The 24,363-nt window shown below is 42.9% G+C and overlaps 1 long non-coding RNA gene across 2 annotated transcripts in view; it reads left to right on the plus strand.

Moving 5' to 3' along the window:
* Positions 1-24,363, plus strand: part of LOC113182028 (uncharacterized) — a 111,320-nt gene that overhangs the window by 58,485 nt on the left and 28,472 nt on the right. The gene's annotated exons all lie outside the window — the stretch shown is intronic.

Here is a 24,363-nt window from a genome sequence, read left to right on the forward strand (position 1 = left end):
CCTGTGTTTTCTTTGAAAAGTTTTACAGTTTTAATGTTTGCATTTAGACTTAAGATTCATTTTGAGTTAATTTTACAAATGGTGCAAGGTATGGATTGTGTACGGATAGTCAATTTGTTCACACATCATTTGTCAAGGGGATTGTCTTTTCTCTGTTGAGTTGCCTTTGCATCGTTGCTGAAATCAGTTTTCATGTATGTGGGAATCTAATTCTAGATTCAATTTTCTGTTTCATTGATCTGTTTGTCTATCTTTATATAAATAAAGCATATCTTAATAACTGTACCTTCATAACAAATTTTAAGATCATGTAGTGTTATTCCTTCAACTTTGTTCTTTTACAAACTCATTATGGCTTTTCTGGGTCTTTTGTATGTCAATATGAATTTTAGAATCACCTTGCCTATTTCTAAGGAAAAAAAAAGCCTACTAGAATTTGGGGTGGGATTGCACTGAACCCATACATCAATTTGGGGAGAGTTCTAACATTTTAGTGAGTCTTCCAACCCATGAACATAGAGTATCACTTAATATATTTAGGTCCACTTTAATTTTTCTCAGCAATGTTCTATAGTTTTCAGCATTGTAGTCTTTCATATATTTTGTCAGATTTATTCCTAAGCACTTCATATTTATTTATGCTACTGTAAGTGGTATTTTTTAAAATGTCAACTTCTGATTGTTCATTGCTGGTATCTAGAGGTATAATTGATTTTTTATATTGATCTCATAATCCTGCAACTCTGCTAACTTATTATTGATTCTGGTAATTTTCTTGTAGATTCCATTAAATTTTCTATATAGGAGATCATACCACCTACAAATAAATACTGGATGCCTTTTCTTTCTTTCCCTGGCCTAATTGCACTGGCTAGGACCTCCAACACACTGTTGAACAGAAATTGTGAGAACAGGCATTTTTGCTTTGCCCCTGATCTTAGAAGAAAAGCATTCTATTTAGCATCATTAAGTGTGAGGTTTTTTTTAAGTGTGAGGGTTTTTAAAAAAAAAATTATTTTTATTTTTTTAGCTGTAGATTTTTTATAGATTTTGTTATGAAGCTGAAGAAATCTCTTTACTTCCTACTTTGCTAAGAGATTTTATTTAAAATCATAAAAGGATATTGGGGTTTGGGGGTATCGCTCATCAGAACAGCACTTGCCTAATATGTGCCAGGGCCTCGCTTCAATCTCCAGAACTGCAAAAACAAGATAAAAGAACAACAGAAATAAATAAATAAGATAAAAGGATGTTGGATTTCGTCAAATGTTTTTTTCTGCATCCATTGTAATGACCACAGCGTTTTACTTTTTTAGTTTGCCAATATGGTGAATTATACTAATTTTGTGATATTACACCAAACATTCATTCCTTGGATAAATTCCAATTGATCATGATGTACTATCATTTTTTTAAAAAAAATATATATTGTTGTATTTGATTTGCTAAAGTTTTATTTGGGATTCATGCATTTATACTCATTATGGATATTGGCCTGTAGTTTTTGTGATGTCTGGTTTTGGTGTCAGGGTAATAATGTTAGACTCACAGAAGGCATTAGAAGTATGTCCTCCTCTTTAATTTTTTGAGAGTTGGAGCAGAAGTTGTTGCTTTTCTCTTAATGTTTGATAGATTTGTTTTCTCCTATAATATCTTGTGGGCTGGAATTTTCTTTGTCAGAATTTTTAAACTACAAGTTCAATTTCTTTTATAGATATGAGCTATTCCTCTTGAGTGAGTTTTGGTATTTTGTGTCTCAAGGAATTTGTCTATTTTATCTAAGTTGTCATAATACAAAGTTTTTCACAATACTCCTTATTATCTTTTTTTGAGTTATTAGTAGTTATTATTTCTGTCATTCCTGTTGGTAAATTCTGTCTTTTCTCCTTCTTTTTTCTAAGTAGCCTGGATGGAGTTATATTGACTTATTATCTTCTAAAGAAATCATTTTTGGTTTCATTGATTTTTCTATTGTTTTTTTTTTTTAATTTCTTTGATATGTCTCCTGATTTTCGTTTTTTTTTTTTCTGTGTTCTTTGGGTGTAACAGGCCTCTTAAGGTAGAAGGTGTGATCATTTTATTTTTTTCTAATACGGGGGTCTGTGCTTAAATTTCTCTCAAAGCACTGCTTTATCTGTATCCACACATTTTGAAATTATCTGTTTTATTTTCATTCCATTCGAAATACTTTTGATCTTCTCAGACTCTCAGCTCTTCTACTCAATTTGGGGTGTGTACCAGGCTCCGTCTGAGTCCTCCCTTCCTATTTTAAGTCCTGGAACCTGGGAAAATTGATTGATTTACTTTGTTTACAGTTGTCTCACATTACTTGATGTCCAGTTTCTTGAAAGCCATTGTTTTACATATTTTTTTTCTGTTGCTTTTGGTTGCTTTATGTGGCTAAATTCTACCAAACATTAAAATAACAAAACTTCCAATAATATGTAAATTCCTCCATGGTAAAGAAATAGAACACTTAGACAATGCTTATAAGACTGTATAGCCTTTATTAAAGGAAGAAGAAAAAGACAAGATAGTGTGAGAAAGAAAAAATAAAGGCTAATCTCTAACGAATAACAAAATGGAAACCCTAAATGAAATAGTAGCAAAGAGAATTGCATAGTGGATAAAAGAGATAATATGTTATGATTGGATTTATTTCAGGATTGCAAAATTGACCCCATATTAGAAATCATTTTAATGAGGCAGAGATTTATTTTTGTCTTACTTGTTTCATTTCAGTTTTGACATTTTAGGGATTGATTTTATTTTATTTTATTTTATTTTTTTTTAAAAGAGAGAGTGAGAGAGGAGAGAGAGAGAGAGAGAGAGAGAATTTTTTAATATTTATTTCTTAATTCTCGGCGGACACAACATCTTTGTTGGTATGTGGTGCTGAGGATCGAACCCGGGCCGCACGCATGCCGGACGAGCGCGCTACCGCCTGAGCCACATTCCCAGCCCCTTAGGGATTGATTTTAAAATTAAATTTTATAATTATGAAGAATAAAACCTAGTTTTCTTGTCTCCTCCATTATTTTTTCTTCCCTCTTTAGGTAATTTTTTGGCAGGGGGGAGGTACTGGGGATTGAACCCAGAGGTGCTTAACCACCTAGCCACATCCCCAGTCCTTTTTTAAATTTTATTTTGAGACAGGGTCTTGCTGAGTTACTTAGGGCCTTGCTAAGTTAGGGCCTTGCTAAGTGGCTGAGGCTGGCTTTGAATTCTTGATCTCCTGCCTCAGCCTCCTGAGCCACTGGGAATACAGGTATGCTCCACCATGCCCAACAGGTAATCATTTTTTTTTAACAACAACAAAAAAGTTGTAATCTATCTTTCCATTAAAAATATAATTTTACCCCACTGCTTTTTAAACAAATGGTAGTATACTATATAGTCAGTACTCTATCTGCAGTTTCTGCATTGATAGGTTCAACCATTGGGAAATAAAAACAATTTTGAGGAAAAAAAAATAATTGCATCTGTACCAAATATGTACAGACCTTTTTCTTGTCTTTATTTCTTAAATAGTATAGTATAATGGCTATTTACATCATATTAGGTATTATAATGATGTAAAGAGTATGAGAGAATGAGTGTATGTTATATGGGAATATTGCCTCATTTTTTATAGGGACTTGAATTTTGGATTTTGGTATTCATAAGGGTCCTGGAACTAATCCTCTGTAGATACCAAAAGGATGACTGTTTGTTTCCTGTCTTTTTTCTTAAAATATGTATCTTTGAAACTCCTTTTTTTGGTAGTATATAGAAGTGGTTCTAGTTTTTTTTTTTAACAATTACATAGATTTCCACTATATAGATATGCCATTGTTATTGAAAAATCCCCTATTGTTAGGTGGGTGAGTGGGGGCTTTTGCACTGTAATGATCCTGTAATGAGTAAACTTGCAAGATATCTTTTTGTGTTTTTGCCATCATATATTTGGAATATTTTTCCAAAAGTAAGATTGCTGAGTCAAAGAATGAGTGTAGAGATAATATTGCCAAATTCTTTTCCACAGAGATTGTTTAACTTTGTATTCCTACCACCAAAGTATGAGAGCATCTATTCCCCAGAGCTTCAGCAACAGAGTATGATGTTAAATTTTTGAATTTTTTATTGGTGCATCTCAATTATGCAGAGTGTTAGGTTTCATTGTGGCATATTCACACATACGTTTTGAATTTTTAATTTTTGCCATTCTTGTAGGAATGAAATCTTGTAAGAATGAAATCTCAGTTTTCAGTTATATTTCTCTAATGAGCAAAGCTGAGCATCTTTTCTTATGTTGAACAGTCATTTGCATTTTTCAATTAATATTCTGTTCATATTCCATGCTTATTTTTCTTTCTTTTTAAATTTTTAAAAAATATTTATTTTTTAGATGTAGATGGACACAACACAATGCCTCTATTTTTATGTGGTGCTGAGGATCGAACCCGGGTCCTGCCTGTGCTAGGCGAGCGCTCTACAGCTGAGCCACAATCCTAGCCCCCCATGCTTATTTTTCTATATAGTTGTGTTCCCTATTTCAGGACCTTTAAAATATTAGGGATATTAACTCTTTGTAATATAAATGGAAATTATCTTTCCCCAGTGGATTGGTTCAGACTTTTTCTCTAACACAACAGGAAACCCACAGATGGGAGTGGCCCATATTGACTCAGGGGCCTAACTCTGTCAGGCGTGTCCCTCTGAGATTCTGTGGGCATTCCTCTCACAGTAAATAACTGTGTTAAAGGCAGATGGGACCAGGAAAGGATAGCTCCAGAGACATGTCTCTGTTTTTAGGAAAAAACCTTCTCAGAAGCACCCAACAGATTTACATTAATATTTAATTGGTCAGCACTGTTATATATACCTCTCATCCCCAGCTACTGGAAAGTGGGAAAATTTCACAACCTATGGAGTGGAGGTGGGCAAAGTGCAAGACATTGTAATATGTGTTGGGTTACCAACAACCACAGTAGGAACGGGCAAGTTTAGCTCAAATAGCCTTGTCCTTCCTCCCATTCTCTGACATGTCTGCAAATCCATGAGTTGGCTCACAATTCCACAATGAATTCAGCCTTGGATGTATCAATAGTGGTATAACAAATGCAGCAAGGGAGATGTGATATCTTGAGACTTGTGCTCTGCCCTAGGAACCTGTCTGTCATGAACACTGGGAGCGTGTTAGGGTAAAATAACTGGGTCAGAAGAGCAAGGGCCCCAGAAACCTTGCCCTGTCAAACATAGTGTGGAGATGTTTTCTTAGAGAGGATATAGGAGGGTGCAAGATATGTCTCATTGAAAAGTTAAAGGGCTGGCACATGGAAAAGTGTTAGATTCAATGTGTAGTCACAGTTGGTGCACAGGACAGCAAGGTGGAGTTTAATTCCTTCTAAAAAAGTGTTTTCCACTGATTTGGGACAGGGTGCTTCATGAGGCAATGGGGCTTCCTACCTGCTGTGTGATCAGTCTTGCTGCTCCTGAGGTTCTATCCTTCCCTGGGCTCAGGTTTTATCCACCACCTCTGTGTCAATGATTCTCCAATTCATCTATAATCCAGATTTCTTTCCTAGGCTCACAGGCTTCAGACTCCTGTCTTCTTCACCCTATCGTGAAACCTTGTCTGATTCTGAATTGAATCAATCAGGGTGTAACTGGAAACAGAAACCTCTTGAACATTTAAAACAAAGGGACTTTCATGTAGCGAGTCTGTGAACCATATGAAAGAAGGGTCAAGGAATCAGAGGACAGTGGGACAACCGAAATGATTGACAGCAGAAGGAAACAGCATCACCCCTAGACCGGAGGATTATCCAGAGAGCTGGAACCACAGCAGACTTGCCTGGAAGGAACTGAAGAAATAGAAAAGACACAGCAACCACCAAAAATTCTGTTAAAGCAGGGGGCAGGGAGAAATAGCCTGGTTCCCTTTCACCCCCAATTTCCTGCTCATGATCCCCAGTGATCAAATACAGTCAGAAACCACTTAACACATGAACCTGGGAAATGCAGCCCTCTAAGCGGAAGATAAAAGTCATGGAAAATGGACAGATCCCAGTCAGGGAGAGGAGAGGAAGAGTGTGTTGGTCAGCTGCCCGTCATCATGACAAAATGCCTGAGATAGTCCACTTCATAAAGGGAAAGGTTTATTTTGGCTCATGGTGTCAAGGGTTCTAGTTCATGATCAATTGGCCCCATGCGGAGGTCTATGGGGAAGCGATACCTCACAGCAGGAGTGTGTGGCAAAGGAAACTGTTTACTCCATGGCTCTTGGGAAGAAAAGAGAGAAAGGAAGGGGCTGGGTCTCAACACCCCCTTCAGCCCCTCAATGACCTACCACCACTGACTTTATTCCACTAGTGCCGCAGTCTGGCTGGGCACAATTCACAAGCCACTTGTCAAGCAGAAATGAACTTTATTTTTAGAACACACACGCCACACCACGCGAGCTCTCCAGGAATTCCCTCAGAGCCCAACTGCCACCACCGGCTTCCCACAAGCCTCTTAACCCCCCCACCACTCCTCCTGCTCTTGAGGCCAATTGGCTGGGTTGTGTGGGCGGAGCCAAAAAAGTCCCCCAATGAGCAGCTCCGTGGTCTGAAAGGGCGGGGAAACAGCCCAATGAGCATCACCACAGAGGAGCCAATCAGCTGGCAGCTAGAAGTTTGCTGGGGCCACTGTGAGCCAATCATCAGCTAGCAGCTGGAAGTTTGCTGGCAGCTGGAAGTTTGCTGGGGCCCCTTCGGCTGTGGTTCTCAAACACTAGGCTCCACCTCCTAAAGGTTTCCTCACCTCCCAATAGTGCCATAGGCTGGTGACCAAGCATTCAACACGACATTTAAAAAAAACACTGTTTTAGCACTTATGTCTTTGGTGTCTTATCTACTTTGACTTGTGTTCTCCTGAAATTCTATCTCAGAGACCTAACACACTGTGAACTTGGAGGTGGGGTTTTGAAGAGATTAGTAGGTTTGCATGACCTCATGAGAGTGGGGATCTCATGATGAGATTTTTTCAGAACCCTTGTCTTGTTCCTGATATTAGGGGTACATGTTTAGTGTTTCCTCCTCTAAGGTAGGTTAACTGTGGGATTCTTGCAAACATTCTTTATCTTGTTGAGGAAGTTTTCTTCTGTCCCTAATTTTTTGAGTGGTTTTATCCTGAAAGTGTGCAGGACTTTGTCACATGCATTTTCTCAGTCTACTGAGCAGATCATGGGATTTTTATCCTTTATTATATTAATATAGCAGATTACATTTTCTAATATTAAACCACACTTGCATTCCTGGAATAAATTCAACTTAGCAATGGTATTTTCTTTATATGTTGTTAGGTTCAGTTTACTAGTATTTTGCTGAGAATTTTGCATCTATGTTCATAGGGAATTTTGGTCTATGATTTGCTTTCAGTATCCTGTCTTTGGTTTTGGTATCAGGATAATATTGGCTATGTAGAACAGTTAGGAAGTATTTCTCACTCTTCTATTTTTTTAGAAGGGTTTGTGAAGGATTCATTTAATTCTTTAAATATTTAGTGGAATTCACCCCTGAAGCCATCTAGGCTTGGGCTTTTCTGTAAGTTTTATAGTTACTAATTCAATACCTTTGTATGTCTTCAGATTTTCTATTTCATTTGACTCAGGTAACTGTGAGGGTTGTAGCTGTCAATCAGCTCACCCTCTCTCTCTCTCCCCCTTCTTGAAATCTTTGCTTCTTTCAGTGCATCAGTTTTTCTAGTCTTTTTGGCTTGCTTATTCATCTATATCATGGCTACCACAAGATGGTGGTCTAAGCTCCTGGGTCCTCATGACCTTCAAGGTCCATTGACCATGGTTTACTAATGGTCTCTATGTCATTATTCTATATTCCCAGAGAAGAATTTAATTGGCTTTGCATGAGGTAGGCCTGCATCCTGCATGGATCAGCTCTGGCAAAGGAAGGTGACGTCCCCTGGTACACTCAGCTGCCTTCTCTGGGGCTGCGGTTTCCCAGCTGGGACACTGCAAGAGGATTCTCCCAGAAGCAGCCTCTGAGCCAAAGATTTGAATGCAGGTGACTTATGAGCAAAGTATTCCAAGGAGAAATTCTTGGAAGGGCAGGGGGAAAACCAGTGTCAGACTGGGAAGAGAGAGGTGCAATGAAGTGAAGGGGTGGGGGGATTCAGTGTCAGAAGAGGAAGGGAGAAGTCAATGCAGAGAGGGAATTCAGACAGTCTGAATCTCTGCTTGATCCCTTGGGGAACTCTGGTGTGTAAATTGCCTCTGAGAGTTTCCACCTAAGTGGGCAAGGGAGGTTGGGCTTCCTACTCCTGTACCAGTCCATCATTGCTGGAGGGTGGGAATGGTGGGGGTTAAACTTGTAGGCATTTCTAGATGCCAACTCTGAATATGTGGATATGTGTGCAGCAGCTCCAGGAGCCCAAGGACAAGTGCTTGGAGAAGGTTGCAGCTGTAAATGATTAGTAGGAAAGCCCAGAGAAGCTGCAGGGTGGGAACTTGCACCAGGAAAGGGGATGCAAGGGGAATCTGGGTAGGGGACTGAAGGTGTCCACCAAAGAATGCACAGGTCGGGGAGGGATGATGGATTTCTCCCATAGACATCACAGGATAAGGCAGGAGGTAGAAAGTAATGCATGGGATCAGAGATGTACAGGGCAGTGCTGCGGGGCAGGACATAGTGTCTGGGAAGGAGAGGTTTCTTTTTTTCTCTGGCTTGTAATGAGAAATTTATTGTGGCAACTGTCAGATATGTAGAAGTGCCCTGAAATGCTGCAAAAGTCCCATGAAGGTAGAGGTCTAAAACTCTTCCTGTTGACACAGGACTAGAATTCTTCCTCTGATCGCTGATGGGGATCTCAACTCCCTAGGGACTTTGTACAAGGGACGTTGTGTCCTTACCATCTCCTGGCTCTGGGATCACATTGCCCATGCTCTGACTTTGCTTTCCACATCATGGAGACTGAACCTGTTCCCTGCTTAGGATGTCTGGGGCGGACCCTGTCTGTCTCTGCCTAGCCCCCAGGTCATCCTGAGTGACATGTTTGGCTTAACACCTTTTCTTTTCCAGATGGTCTGGAATATCCCCTCCCTGTTCCCTTCTTGAATAACAGGGCTTTCTTACTCTCTAAGAAGCTCATTTTTAAATACAGTCCTGGTATATGTTAGAGAATGCAGTGATACAGTTAATGAGTCTCTGGTGTGGACAATTATATCCTAGAATGCAGCTTGGCTGGGTTCTCTCCCACTACACGCACTGTCTGATTCAGTAACACACACCCACTCACAATTATAATTTTGTTCTCTGAGAAAATACCATCCCCAGGCCTCACAAGGCAGCAGACCCAGAATCGTGCACATGTGCACACACACAGGCACTCAAATGCCCAGAATACCCACACGCACAGAAGTGTCCACTAGATGCATTTGGGGCGTCTTCCCAGACAACACCCCTTTCTTAGAAAGGACCTGCCCTTGCACCTGCTGAAGAGATGGATTATAGTGTCTATGTCTGTAGCAGGGGGTCCTGCCCCTCTCTTCTACTGGCCATGGCTAATTGAGCCAGATGGTTGCTTGCCCTTGGCTTCATAAACATGAATGCTTTTAGGGATTCACTGGTTGGCAGAAAGCAACAATGAACTTACAGCTTCCTAGGAATCAGGTATCCATAGAACATGAAGGCAGAAACACAGGAATGGCCTTCCAAGGAATTGGAGCTGGAAACTGGAAGCCATCTTTAGCCAAGACAGCAGGTCTGCCTTTTTTTTTTTTTTTCAATTCTCTAGGGCAGTAAAGTTCTCCTGACCCCACACCACAATGTACCTCTGTCTTACAGAAATATCTGCATTCAAATCACTTGGAGCATTTATTAAAATTCAGAGCCCTGAGTCTTTGGGGAGAAAGCCAAGGAAACTATATTTTTAACAAATGCCCTAGGTGATCCTTTGGTATGTGGAGTTTGGAGAACCCCTGTGTTAAGGTGGTACATAATTCAAACATTGGCATATGTCTTTGAGACATGCCCTCTGGTTATAGGACCAGGAACTGACTCAGTGTGGGTCAGATGTCCTGATTCCATGGACTGTGGCTATCAGTGAGGGGGAGGGTCTGATCCACTTGGCGAGTGCAGAGCAGGGAAACTGACCATCTTATCTGTTATAATGAGATGTTCCGGTTTCTTATAATAAATCCTCTTTTACTTAAGCTGGCTTGGGCAAGTTTACTGCATTTAAGTGACTGCTAAGGCTCAGGCACATACATAGGTGCACACCAACTGGCACACCCGTCATCCTGCGCGCTGTGGGAGAGGTTCGTTCTGGTAATGATCTCTTTGCAGCTCAGTAAGACTGTGAAAAAGGGTGGGGGACCTTTATTAATTATATATCTTACATTCAATGAAACATAATATTTAATTTAAATAATTGCAGGAGGCGGCTTTGATACTTTGATTCTCTTCTCAGAACAAAAGGTTTCTTCCCTCCCTTCCTGGCCTGCTGAGTTGATCTCTCATGATGAAAGACCAACCTGGTCTGTCCCTTTAACAGAATTTTTATCCTAGAAAATGATGAAATGCTTCCCCGACTGAGTACAGAGCAGGGGCTGCAGTCACTTTGCCAGCTTTGAAATGGAAATGCTAGGGAAATACATCCATTTTATCTTTCATAAACAACAAGTTGGGGAGATGAAGTTTAGGACAGGATGCTTGGAGTCACAGCCTGAGAGGTTGACCAGAGGAGGCAGGGGCTCTGTGCCCCACAGGTGTGTCAACTGTGGGCACTACCTCAGCCTCCCTTGCCCAATTGGCCATGTCTCTGGTCTTGGCCACACCTTCCTTTGTGCCGGGCTGTCAATCTCGGTGGGCTCTCTGCAGTGAAAAGAGAAATTATCTTCTACTGCTTACCTTGTCCCCTTTAAAATCTCCAGAGGTAAAAAATTGTTGTCCTGATAACAATCCTGTATAATCTCAGTACACCATAACACACACACACACACACACACACACACACACAGCCTGCAAAACCAGAATCCTGACAAAATAGGCCAGGACTTTCTGTTTTGACCAGAATTTCCAGAGTTCAGGTGACCAGAGGGCTCATGCCGAAATCTGATTGGAAGAGGGAACCTCAGATTTCTTCCTTAGCTGGGAGCTTCCAAAGCAACGCATCTGGCTGAGTCCAAGCCAGCTGGCTGAGTGTGTCCCTGGAATTGCCTCTCTTCCCTGCCTGAAAGACAGGAGACTTGGCATGGAATGTAGGTCAAGTTTGTGTCCAAGATTCTTTTTTTCTTTTTCCAAGACAAAGTCTGGAAAGTAGCTGGGCTGGGAGTGGTTTGGGATGGGGAGGAGAGATTCTAACATTTGTTGAGGGCCTCTGAGGTGTTAGACACTGTGGCTGGTGGATGAATGTCATTGCATTTGATCCTCACAAGTCTTGTGAACTTGGGAGGCTTATCACCCACTTCACAGACAAGGAAACTGAGAGTGAGAGGTGGTCATCTGCTAAGGTCAGACAGCTAGTAAGAGGCCAGGCAGAATTTCAAGCTTTGCTGTCTGGCTCCAGAGGGCCTCCCTTTCCCACTGCACCTGCTGCCAGAGGAAGGCAAGGGGGGGACTCCCCTTCTCAGGCCTTATTTCCATGACTTCTGAGAGGGAGCAGCAGTGGCTGAGGGGCCAGGCAGGAAGTGGGGCTCTGTGGCTTCTGCCAGTAAGCTTCTACAGGGCCACATCTTCATCCTCTCCCTTTACCAACCAAATACCTTCTGATGGTTCTGACGTGAAAACTAACAACAGTGACAAAACATGAAATCTAGCCACCATATTCTCTATGGATGGATGTATTCTGTTTCTCTGCTGAGTTCCTAATGCCATGCCCCATATTCTCACCACCCTGTCTTTACACCATTCCACCATGGCTTCCTCCTCACTGCTCGACTGCAGTTGCAGGACGATGATCATCTATGTCCTCCTTGTTGCTAAGTGCATTCGACTGCATTCTCATATTATTTGACTGCTCAGCAGCATCAACCAGTGGAAATTTCAGCCCCTCTTCATGCCTTCTTTTCCATTTCTTTCATCAAAATATATTCTCTGGATTTTCCTCTGACCTCTTGGCTACTTCTTGTCATCTCCTCTAATTAACCTTCAGATGTCCAAGTTTTCAGGGTCTGGTCTCAGCCTCTTCCCTTCTCATTGTATAGGCTTAAATGCCTTCAAATATGTGTCTTCAGCCTGGATGATCCTTCTGATCTCCAAATCCAAGGATCTATTGGTCTAGGCAAGGGGTTGGCAATTTTCTCCCCCTGAAATGGACCAGATAATGTATAGTGCTGGCCTTCCATAGCTGTGGGTTCCACATCAGCAGATTCAACAAACACTAATTGAAAACATTAGAAAACAAAACCTGCATTTGTACTGAACGTGAACACACCTTTTTCTTGTCACTATTCCCTACAATGCTGTATAACAACAGTTGAGATAGCATTTACATTGTATTAGGTGTGATATGTAATCTCTAGATGATTTAAAGTACATGGGAGGATGTGCATAGGTTATATGCAAATATTCCACCATTTTACATAAAGGACTTAAGCACCCGTGGATTTTGGTATCTATGGAGTTTCTGGAATCAAGGAAGACTATAATTTAGGATTTGTGAGTTAAATGTTTTGCAGTTACTCAGCTCTGCCATTCTGTGGCAAACTCAATCATGGTCAATATGAGAACGAGTGAGCATGGCTGTGTTTCAATAAAACTTTGTTTATGGACATTGAAATTAGAATTTTACGGAATTTTCATGTGTCAGGAAATATTATTCTCTTTTGATTTTGCTAACCAATTTAAAAGTAGAATTTTATCCGATTTTTCTATTTCAGGAAATAATATTCATATTCTAACTTTTTCCAAACAAATTTATATTTTATATTTTTTTCACATGTCAGGAAATATTTTTTCCTTTTGATTTTTTTAAAATCATTTAAATGTGGAAAAAACAGATGGCAGGCCAGATGTTGTCCACAGACTGTTGTTTCTTGCATCCTAATCTGTTCACTTGATTGTCTTGTAGATATCAGGGTCAGAATCTAACTGGACTTCCACCTCCAGATCTCAGTATTCCCAGCTGACGAAGGACATTTCCAACCACACAGCTGCTTGATACAGGAAATCTGAGAGTCATCCTTAGTGGATCTTTCTTCTAGCCCCTCCTTGTTCCCAACTTTTTTTTAAAAAAAAATCACCCTAGTAACTTGTTGATCTTGCCTTCTAGACTTTTAAAAAAATTTAAAAAATTCTTTAGTTATACATGAGAGTGTATTTTGACATATTATAATACATGGAGTATAACTTCCCATTCTTGTGGTTGTATATGATGTGGAGTTACACTGGCCATGTATTCATATATGAACATAGGAAAGTTATGTCTGATTCATTCTACTGTATTTCTCATTCCCATCCTTCCTCTTTCCCCCACTCCCCACAGTCCAATAGGGTGAACCCCCAATCCCCCTATCTATTGTGAGTCAGTATCCAATATCAGAGAGAACATTTGGCCTTTGGTTTTTGCGTATTGACTTATTTCACTTAGCATGAGAATCTCCATTTCCATCCATGTATTGGCAAATGCCATAATATCATTCTTCCTTATGGCTGAGTAATATTCCACTGTGTATATTTATCCATTCATCTATTGAAGGGTACCTAGGTTGGTTCCATAGCTTAGCTATTGTGAATTGAGCTGCTATGATGTGGCTGCATCACTGAAGTATTCTGATTTTAAGTCCTTTGTATATATGCCAAGGAGTGAGATAACTGGGTTAAATGGTGGTTCGCTTCCAGGTTTTCTAAGGAATCTCCATACCGCTTTCCAGAGTGGTTGCACCAATTCGCAATCCCACCAGTAATGTTATGAGTTACCTTTTCCCCACATTCTTGCCAACATTTATTGTTGCTTGTATTTTTTATAATTTACATTCTACTGGAGATGAAATCTCAGTGTAGTTTTAATTTGCATTTCTCTAATTGCTAGTGATGTTTAACTTAAAAAAATTATTATTATATATCTTTTTGGTTATTGGTGGATCTTTATTTTATTCATTTATTTATATGCAATGCTAAGAATTGAGCCCAGTGTCTCACACATATGAGGCAAGCACTCTACCACTGCACTACAACCCCAGCCTTTTTTTTTTTACATATTTGTTGACCATTCATATTTCTTCTGTGAAGTGCCGGTTCTTTTGCCCATTATTGACTGGGTTATTATTTATTTTTTTAAGTTGTAGATAGACACAATAGCTTTATTTATTTAATTAATTTTTTAAAATGTGGTGCTGAGGATTGAACCCAGGGCTTCACACATGTGAAGCAAGCCCTCTACCACTGAGCCACAACCCCAGCCCTATTTATTTATTTTTAGCATTAAGTTTTTATATATCCTGGAGAATAATGCTCTATCAGAGGTGCAGGTGGTAAAGATCTTCTCCCATTCTGTAGGCTCTCTCTTCATGTTCTTGATTGTTTCCTTTGCTGTGAAGAAGCTTTTTAGTTTGATATAATCCCATTTATTGATTCGTGATTTTACTTCTTATGCTTTAGGAGTCTTGATGAGGAAGTTGGTTCCTGAGCCGACATGATGAAGATTTGGGTCTACATTTTCTTCCAATAGGTGCAGGATTTCTGGTCTAATGCCTAGGTCCTTGATCCACTTTGAGTTGAGATTTTTGCCCCTATTCCCAACTTCTAATCATCATGTCCTATATATTATTTCTCCCAAATACATGTTGCAGGATAATATGGAGAAGTATCTGATATGGGTTTTATTCTGGAAATTCTGAGTTGGCTCACTTTCTCATTTCCTTTATATCTTTCCTCAAATATATCTGTATTAGTCTGTTTTCTGTTGCCATAACAAAATATGTGAGGTTGGGCAATGTATGAAGAAAAGATGTTTATTTAGCTCACAGTTTTGCAGGTTGAAAGGCCTGGTATTGGTATTGGCTTAACTCTGGTAAGGACCTCATGGCAGATGGCATCACAGTGGCAGGAGTACTAGCAAGGAGAGATCACATAGTAAGATAGGAAGCCAGAGAGACTGGGGAGGAGCCAGTTAGTATAAAAACCCATTCCTGTAGGAACTAACCACTCTGTGAGACCAGCATGAACTACTTCTCAGAACAGTGTCCACAATGACCTTCACCTCCTACAAAGCTTTACCTCTTAGAGTTTCTGCCATCTCTCAACATTGTACAATGGGGACCAAGTTTCCAGGACGTGAACCCTTGGGGGACACTCTGGCCAAACCATAGCAATAAACTTTTCCATTAGGTCTAATCTGATCACCTTTTAAACTGACAGCTTTCCCCTCTCCTTGATTCCCTTTACCCTGTTAGAAAAAAAATCTATTTGCACCTATCACTTGTGAATAGCCTAAAATCTATTACGTGTTATTGGTTTTCATCTGCCTCTCCAGGTTAGAATGCCAGTCTATAAGGGCAGGGACTTCAGTGTGTTTGTTCATGGTTTCCAAGCATCTAGAGCAGTGCCTGGTACATGCAAGGGGCTCGACTAGCTTGTGTTAAATGGATACTTGCTACTGAGGCTTGGGTTCCTTCACAGGGAGGGCAGGATCAGCTGGACAAGTCATTGCTATTCTTAAAGGGAACTATTTGGAGCAGTGGTTCTTGGCCCTGGCTGCATGTTAGAATCATCTGGGAGCTTTAAGAGCCTCCATGCTCAGGCTAGTCCAGGACTCATGCAATCAGAAATTCTGGGGATGGGAACCGCTCAGATTCCCTACAAAGTTCACCCGAGGTTAAGAACCACCGTTTTAAAGCAATGGAGATTACAATGGTCAAAAAAGCAAGACTCTTGCAACATCTAGACTTTGTAGGGGATAAAAAAGCATTTGTGGGCTCTGAAGATTCTCCAATCTTGGTGACTGGGTGTCTGAGCAGGGAAGAAAGGAGCCCATGACAGAGGAAGGCAACTGTGTAACTGGGTGGCAAGAGAGAAAGACCAGCAAGGACGTGGTAGAGACTGATTTCAGTCTCCATATTAAGGCTCAGGCTGTGGATGGGCTGAGGGCATAAAGGAAGAGGAGGCTTTTGTCTCATTTTTTCTAGAATCCCATAAATATAAATGATGTTCTAGTCAGTTTTTTTTTTCCTGCTGTGACTAAATGACCCAACCAGCACAATTGTAGAGGAGAAAAGGTTCATTAGAGGGCTCCCGATTTCAGAGGTTTCAATCCATAGACAGTGGGCACCATTCCTCAGGGCTCAAGGTGAGGCAGGACATCATGGTGGAAGAGTGTGGCAGAGAGAAGCAGCCCACATGAAGATCAGGAAGCAGAGAGAAACAGTCCACACTCCAAATACAAAATATATACCCCAATTCCCACCTCCTCCAGCCACACCCTACTACTTCAGTTACCACTCAGTTAATCCCTATCAGGTGAGTAAATCACTGACTGGGTTAAGATTCTTACAACCCAATCATTTCTCCTCCAAACCTTCTTGCATTGTCTCACACGGGAGCTTCTGGGGGACAGCTCACATGGTGGGACATTTAGACAGGGATAATTGAGTTGGTTTCTCCTTCCACCTTACCCCAAGACCCTTTCACTTCCGGAGGTTTGTGAAAGGTGTAAGAAAATGTTCCTGGGCCCTAGAGAAAGGCCATGCAGATAGCTGGTAATGGGGACTGTTGTGTTGTGGGGCAGGGGAGCCCTGTAAGGCAGTGGGAAGGACAGCTCCAAGCCAGTGCAGGGGGGAGATGGGATCAGTCTCAGAGGACTAACTGGGCCAGTGAGAACAAAAATAATCAGTAGGCCAGTGTAGACGTAATCTTCTGGGAAAATGGGCCACAAATCACACCAACAGTGGATACTGTTGCAGAAGTGGAGTGGAGGTCAAAGCTGGCCCCTATGTGGGCCTGGTTACCTTCACAGGGCTCAACAAGACACAGAGGACAGTGCATGAACCAGGAGCCCCTTCCCTGGTTCTATAATGTCTTCAAAACCATGTTAGGTCCCCATTTTATTCTCCTTCATACAACTTGCACAACTATTATTGTATAGTGATGTGAGAAATTGTTCAATGATTATTTTGTATCTAGAGAGGAAGGCCCACAAGGGCAGGAACCATGTCTGTAGCCCCAGGGGTTAATGCAGTTCTTGTCCCGTAAGTATAGAAAACCATTTTTTTTTTTTTAAACTGGGGATTGAACCCAGGGGCACTTAACCACTGAGCCACATCCCCAGCCCCCCTTTTTTTGTATTTTATTTAGAGACATGGTCTCACTGAGTTGCTTAGGGCCTTGCTAAATTGCTGCGGCTGGCTTTGAACTGGCAATCCTCCTGCCTCAGACTCCTGAGCCATGGGGATTACAGGAATGTGCCACTGCACCCAGCTAGAAAACCATTTTAATGAGCAAATATATGAATCAATCCTTGGTCCTTAGCTAAGGAGTTGGACCAGGATTCCAGATGCACAGTCTGCTTGCATAGCTCCTCATTGTGCAGCCGGAAGGATGGAGGGCCTCTTTCTTGGGTGCTTGGGAAAAGGGACCACATGTGTTTGCTGCTTTGAGCAGGCCTGGCTTGTCTCCACATACCCAGGTAGTGCATGGCATTCATCAGGCTGGGCCACATGTCACATAGCATCCTGCCTCAGTCCCAGCCTCTTCCAAACTTGGCTCCCCTGACACTTAGAGGACCTTGTTCTGGCCAGGGGTTCTCCCAGCTCCCTTAGACTCTCCTCTCTCTGACCTTCCCACTGGCTGCTGGGCTTCCCCCCAACTCCCACCAACAGGGGTCCCTGTCTTCTGGCATCCTCTCAGTCTCTTTCCTGTCTCTGGACCCAGAGCCCCATAAAAAGTCACTCTGGCCTCAATCAATAGACCATCTCTTTAACAAGGGAGATGCTGTTTTGCAGAATGGAGCCTCCCAGGCTGGGGTGAGTGCAGAGCCAGCCCTTGCAGACAGCTCTGCTTTTCCGGATGATACATTAGGCTGCATCAGCAGATTTTTGCTTTTTATGAGGACATATATGGCTCCCCAAAGAAACCTGACAGAGAGGGAATCAGGAAGGTGGGAGAGTGGGCAGGAGGGGGAAGAAATATAATTCTGAAGGTTCAGAGAATGCTGCTCAGATTCAGATCTCCTTGCCACCCCCTCCCCCTCTTTAGATTCTAAATGCACCAGCAGTGTCTTGCCTAAGAAACTCAGTGGCCCAGGGTAAACACAGATGCAGAACACACATCAATGTGCACCCGCAGGCTCTCTGCTGTACACTCGCTGCCCTCGTATGTATGTGATACTGTTTTTTTGGTGTGGTGTGCTTCCTCCTGCTTTTCCCTCCCCTCCACGCCCCCCCCAACCCCTCCTGGTTCTCCCTTGCAGACTAACTCACCTTTTAATCCTCACGTCCCCCAGTGAGCCCTCATTCCCCTGGTTAAATACTCTCACAGCCCTCTGTGCCTCTGTGTATGTGTGTGTGTGTGTGTGTGTGTGTGTGTGTGTGTGAGTGTGAGTGTGTGTGTGTGTTTTTCTGTAACTGGAATTTGACACTCATTTTTTGTTTGTTACTATGAGTCTCACCCAGTGGAATAGTCTACAACCAACAGTGGAAGGGATAAAAGAACTGTTCTCCACCAGGAGCCCTCTCCCAGGGCACCAGTTGCAGCAAAGACCCCTCCCAGGCTGGCAGTTAGCTGGGAGTAGGAGCACTGTCTCTTCACTCACTTGATCCCATCTCCTTGAGGCTCTGGAAGGAAGCCTCTTCTGGCCAAGGGTGCACGGTGCCCTACTCTGGGTGTTGTTTCTAAGGCATAACTGCCACTTGAACTGTCAAGGGGACTGGGTGGGGCTGATTCTTAGAGGCCTCTAAGCAGGCAGATTTGCTAGCAGGATCACAATCCAGTATCCTTAGCTGAGGGGAAGGGAGTGGGGTGCTGACCCCCAGAGACAGCCTGTGCTCCCTTCTCCTTTCTCTCAATGCATACCCAGAGGTACCTGCCTTGCTCTGGGTCTAATGTCTTAAAAGAGATGACCTGGGACATCTGCAGGCATTTTGCTTCTGTGCTTTCTCAGAATTCTTGCCTCAGCCCTACTTTCTGTGGGAAAAAAAGGGGGGTGGGGAATTGGAGCCCTAAGACTCTCCTTTGGGAAAATGAGCAGCACAGACTGGGTGACGAACTGAATTGTCTAGATGGACTATCTTTGGATTGTGCTTCCTATAGTCAGGTCCTAGGCAGCAGGCTCAGCGATTGACCCTTGCCTGTCACCTCTATGGGGCCTGCTGCTTCAGTCCCCAGAACATGGGTGGCAGGCTCATGGTCAAAAGGGTCTTGTTGGCACCAGGCACTGACTGCAGAGGGAGCCAGGTGGGGCTGGAGCTTGTGGTGAATCATTACACTAGCCTCAGTATGTGTCCCCAGAGAACTGCACTCTGCGGTTCCCTACCTAATGACCTATTGTCTATTTTTTTTACCCATCTCTTATCTATGCACTCACCTATCTTCATCATCTGTGTCATCAATGACCAAATGGCTCTGCATGTCAAGGAATTCACAGTCTAAAACCAAAATCACAAATGAAACAATTAACAGCTACCATGAGACTTTCATAAGGTTATGCCTGGAAACCTTTTATAAATGTCACGGGGATTCAGAACAGCTGGTAAAAGCTTCATTAAAGACACAGGATTGATCTGAGCCTTGGAGGATGGGAAGAATTTGAATGGGCAAAAAGTGCATGTATATGTGGGTGTGAGAGGCCTTTCTGGCAGGTGGAGGTCACGGGAAAAGGCTCAGAGGCAGGAAGGACAAGGAATGTAGGGGGAGGAAGGAAGGAAACAGATGGGAGTGGCATAGCCTGTGGGGGTAGAAGAAGTTGGAGGTAGGGGTTGGAGACAGCTGCGAAGAGAGACTGGTTGCAGGTGGCAGTGGGACGGGTGGTGAGTCTCTGGGAATATCAGGCAGGGGCTACATGAAGCCATCTGTGTGTAGACACATGCCCTCCCCACTCATCTTCAGCCTCCCAGGGACTTTGAAGCCCTCAAAATCTTCTTTGAGCCACTCTCTCCTTACCTAGCTTTCCAAGAGCCTTGTCCTAGGATCCTAGAACATCCCCACCAGCTGGCACAGCTGAGTACTGCTCCAGAGTCTTGCCTGGCCACGTGCACTGGAGCCATTATAACTTCCTGATCAAAGGATCCCGCCACAGGTCTAATAATCTTTCTGTGTCATTAGTGGTCTCTTGTTTCCTCTTCTCCATATTTGAGTATTGCTGCTCTCTGGAGTCTTCCCCAGTCTCTTCTGCTCTTGCAAAGCTACATGCTTTGACGAGGTTCTTTATTTTTGCTTGAGCCAGTGAGAATTGGTTTTCTATAATTTACAACCAAAAGTCCTCACTATATAAATGGCATCATGAATGTGACTTTAAATGGATATAAGGTCATTGTGGATGAAATTAGTTAAATTAAGAGGGTCTCTAACTGGATTAGAGAGGGCCCTTATGAGAAGAGGAAGGGACACACAGGGATGCAGGTGAGGGAGAGAAGGCCATATGAAGACACAGGCAGAGACTGGAGTCTGCTGCCACAGGCAAGGAGGACCTGGGGCCACCAGATGTTGGAAATGACAAGGAATGATTCTCTCTTAGAACATTTGAAAGTAGCCAGCTTCCTATTGACACCTTGATTTCCAAATTCAAAATTATATATCCAAGCTTATTCTCTCAGCTCTTATTCCTAGAGCATTTGGAAGTAGCAAGAGAATAAGTCTCTATTGTTTTGAAGCCACCCTAGACCTGAAGAAGCTGTTAATACAGCGTGAGATGAGGCAGTGAAGCTGAAGTGCCTCACGGCATATAAACAACTAGAGATGAGCTTCATCTGGGACCTGCTGGACAAGCAGCAGAACCTAGGGTGGAGCAGAATTAGCCATGTACAATGGCTGCCCAGGGGACAGATGGTAGGCTTGGTGGCACAGCCACCCAAGTTCATCACCTGACTACTGCATGAAGAGCCAGTGTCCTTGTTATGGCTGAGTGAGAAGCATTTTACATAGCTAAAGGGCATTGCTCCAAGACCAGCCTGACGTGGGATGAGACGAGCGTGTACTCATGATTACAGCCAGGTGTCCTCATTGGACTGGTGACTAAGGCCTGGTGGTTAGGTAGGGATGAGCAAATCTTGGGGTGTATAAATAACAGGCCTGGTATAATGTCCAAACTGCATTCATTATCACTCTACTTCAAACCCAAACCTGCTATTTCTGAGCTTTCTAATTCAATAATGGTAGCACCATGAACTCCTTGACTTGAGCCAGAAACTTCAGAGTTGTTCTTGAATTTTCTGCCCCCCCCCCATGTTTAACTGTCAAGTGCAGTTGGTTAGGCCTCCGCAATGTCTCTGCACTCTGAACCCTACTTTCCATCTTTTTCCCATAGGACTGTTCCAGGTTGTCTTCTTCTCTAGCTTGGATATTATAATAGTCTCCAAATGGGCCCCCTACTTTTTTGTCCTGTCTACTTCCAAAATGTGTACCTTCCTGAGGCCAGTATGATCTTTCTGAAGCTCGAATCTAATCAAGTTATACCCTGCCAACAATTTTTCAAAAGAAAGGCATTGCTCTCAGGGTAAAGCCTAAATGCAAGGCTCCTGATGCTCTGGTTCTCCCTTTTAGGCTCTTGTCTGGCTGATTTTAATGCAGGCTGCAATTCAACCACTCCGCACTTCTTGTAGATTTCCTACCATCGTATTCTCATACCACATCTATGTGTTCATTTATCCATCATGGGACTGGTGAGTGCCTGCTATGTCCCAGCACTGTTGTTGGCCCTGCAGATGAAGCAGAGATGCTCTTGCTCTTGCTGAAGAGTCTTTGCACAGGCACGTTCCTCCCTCATGGAATGTTCTCCCCTTGTGAATTGCTGCTGCTCAAAATCTTCTCCCTTGCCTTCTTGTTATACAGGATGGAAAACGAAAAGACCCTGTTTTCCAGCTATCCTTGTGGGTACAGGACATAGCACAGTTCTGGCCAATGAGATCAAAGCAGATGCCCATAGAAAGGGCTTCCTTTCCTGAATAAAATTCTCCACTAAGGGCTGTTTGCTTTTCTTTTGTTCTGTCTGGCACATGGCTATAAAGCCTAGGGTGCAGCAGCTGTTCTGCAACAGTGTGGAAGCAAGAATGAAGAGAAGGGCATCCAGGCAAAGGATGATCAATAGGGAAAAAAAATTAGTGTCAATAAGGGAAGGTTCTGGTTCTAAGGCCTCTGTGGAAGTCATGTAGGTTGTGTGTTGCACAACTCTAGGGGCACTGCTATCAGACTGATATTGTGAGGCTCCAATGCTGGTCTAGGCTCTGGTCTAGTCTCTGAAGGGAATGGAATGGAAGGAATGGCAGGATACTTTTAAATTCTGAGAATTGTGGCTTGTTCCAAATCACTCTAGTAGCTAGACTGTTTCTAGTCTTTTGAAATTCAGAGACTGAGAATTGACTCAATATTCTGCTATGTCAGCCTCTTCCTGAGGCCATGAATGATGATTCTTCTGCTTCAGAGGGAGAAGCCAGGATAAAAGAAAGTATGAGGATGGGGTTATAATTCATTGGTTAATATTTCAAATATTACCTTACAACAAGTGTACACATAGAGGTCTGTGGCCAGCAATAAAAATATTCTTAATAGTAGCCAAGTGTGGTGGTGCATGCCTGTAATCCCAGTGGCTCAAGAGGCTGAGGCAGGAGGGTTGTGAGTTCAAAGCTAGCTTCACCAAAAGCGAGGTGCTAAGCAACTCAGTGAGACCTTGTTTTCTAAATAAAATAAAAAATAGGGCTGGGGATGTGGCTCAGTGGTCGCGTGCCCCTGAGTTCAATCCCTGGAAACCTCCCCACCACACACATACCATTCTTAATAGTGAAGTAGCAGCTCTGCTCAAATTGCAATAGGGAGTGAAAAGTTGGAGAATCCTCCCAGGGAAGGTGCCAGTTGAACAAGGGTCATTTGTAAGTAATGTCAGAGAGACCTAGTGTGCATGACACATTGGGGGAAGTGATCAAGTGTGATAGGGAAGTGGCTGGGAGGGAGGCTGGGGATAGCGTAAGAAGGTTCAAGATTGTGCAGCTTTCAGAGAGCTTAGAAAGGGGTGGTGGAGTCCTGACCATCTTCTCACAGATGTTTCCATTTGGTGTCATGCGTCTGTGCAGCCCTTCACCCTGTTCATTAAGTCACTGCATGGGTTGTCCACTCTGGAGCAGGCTGGTAGCCTAAGCTGGCCCTGGGAGGTTGTGCCCTCCAAGAGTGGGGTTGCTCCTGGCTCATGGGCTCACTGGACCCCTAGAGCTTGGCCAAGGCCTTTAGTATACTGGGAACAGTCCTCTCTCAGGTCCTTCAGCATAAACCTAGGGAGATGGAGAAGTGCTGTCAGCACTCAGTAGCCTGCTACTTGGGCCAGCAAGGAGGGGGAAGACCACCTGACCAACATGGAATAAGGAGATATTCCTGGACCCTTTTGACCCTCGGTTTGGGAAAGGAAATAAAGTTCATGATCATCTTTGGATTCTACTCTGACCTTGCCTCACCAACCCCTACTTTCTAGGGTACAGAATTTCACCCAATCTACTCCAGTCACCTATGATCCCGTGAAGCTCACACTGGCTCCTGCTCAGTTCCCAGCATCCATTGACCTGTTCTCATTTTCTATTGTTGCTATAACAAAAGGCTATAAATTCTGCAGCTTAAGACAACATGTGCTTATTGTTCACAGTTTTGTAGGTCAGACATCCAGTATGACCTCATTGGGTAGAAATCAAGATGTCTGCAGGCTACATTCTTCTCTGGAGGTGACAGGGGAGAATCTATTTCTTGGATCATTCAACTTCTTGGTAGAATTTATTTTCTTGCATTTGTAGAACTGAGGTTCCTGTTTCTTTGTTGGATATCATCTGAGAGCAATTCTCAATCTCTAGATTGCCACCATTCCTTGGTTTGTGGCCTTTGTCTTCCCTCTTAAAAGCCAGCAATGGTGGGTTGAGTCGCCTCCGCTTTAAATCTTCCCTGCCATCTCTGAGTTCAGTGGGAAAAGGTTCTCATCTCTTAAGGGCTTAAGTGATTGGATCCGGCCACTTGGATAATCCCAGAAACTCTTCCTGTCTGAAGGCTGGTAACCTTAACCACACCTGCAAATTCCCTTTGCCTTGTAGTATAACATATTCACAGGCTCTGGGGGTTGGAGTGTAGACATCTTTGGGGGACATCATAGTTGTGGCCTGGGAGCTTTACCTGTGTACCCTTTTCCTTCTCCTTCCACAAAGTTAGATCTTCTAACATCAGGGTGGAGGAGAAACCTAGGGTTCAAGAGAAAAGCTCAGGTCTC

This window comes from Urocitellus parryii, chromosome 6, assembly GCF_045843805.1.
Source record: "Urocitellus parryii isolate mUroPar1 chromosome 6, mUroPar1.hap1, whole genome shotgun sequence".
In the NCBI taxonomy this organism is placed as follows: Eukaryota; Metazoa; Chordata; class Mammalia; order Rodentia; family Sciuridae; genus Urocitellus; species Urocitellus parryii.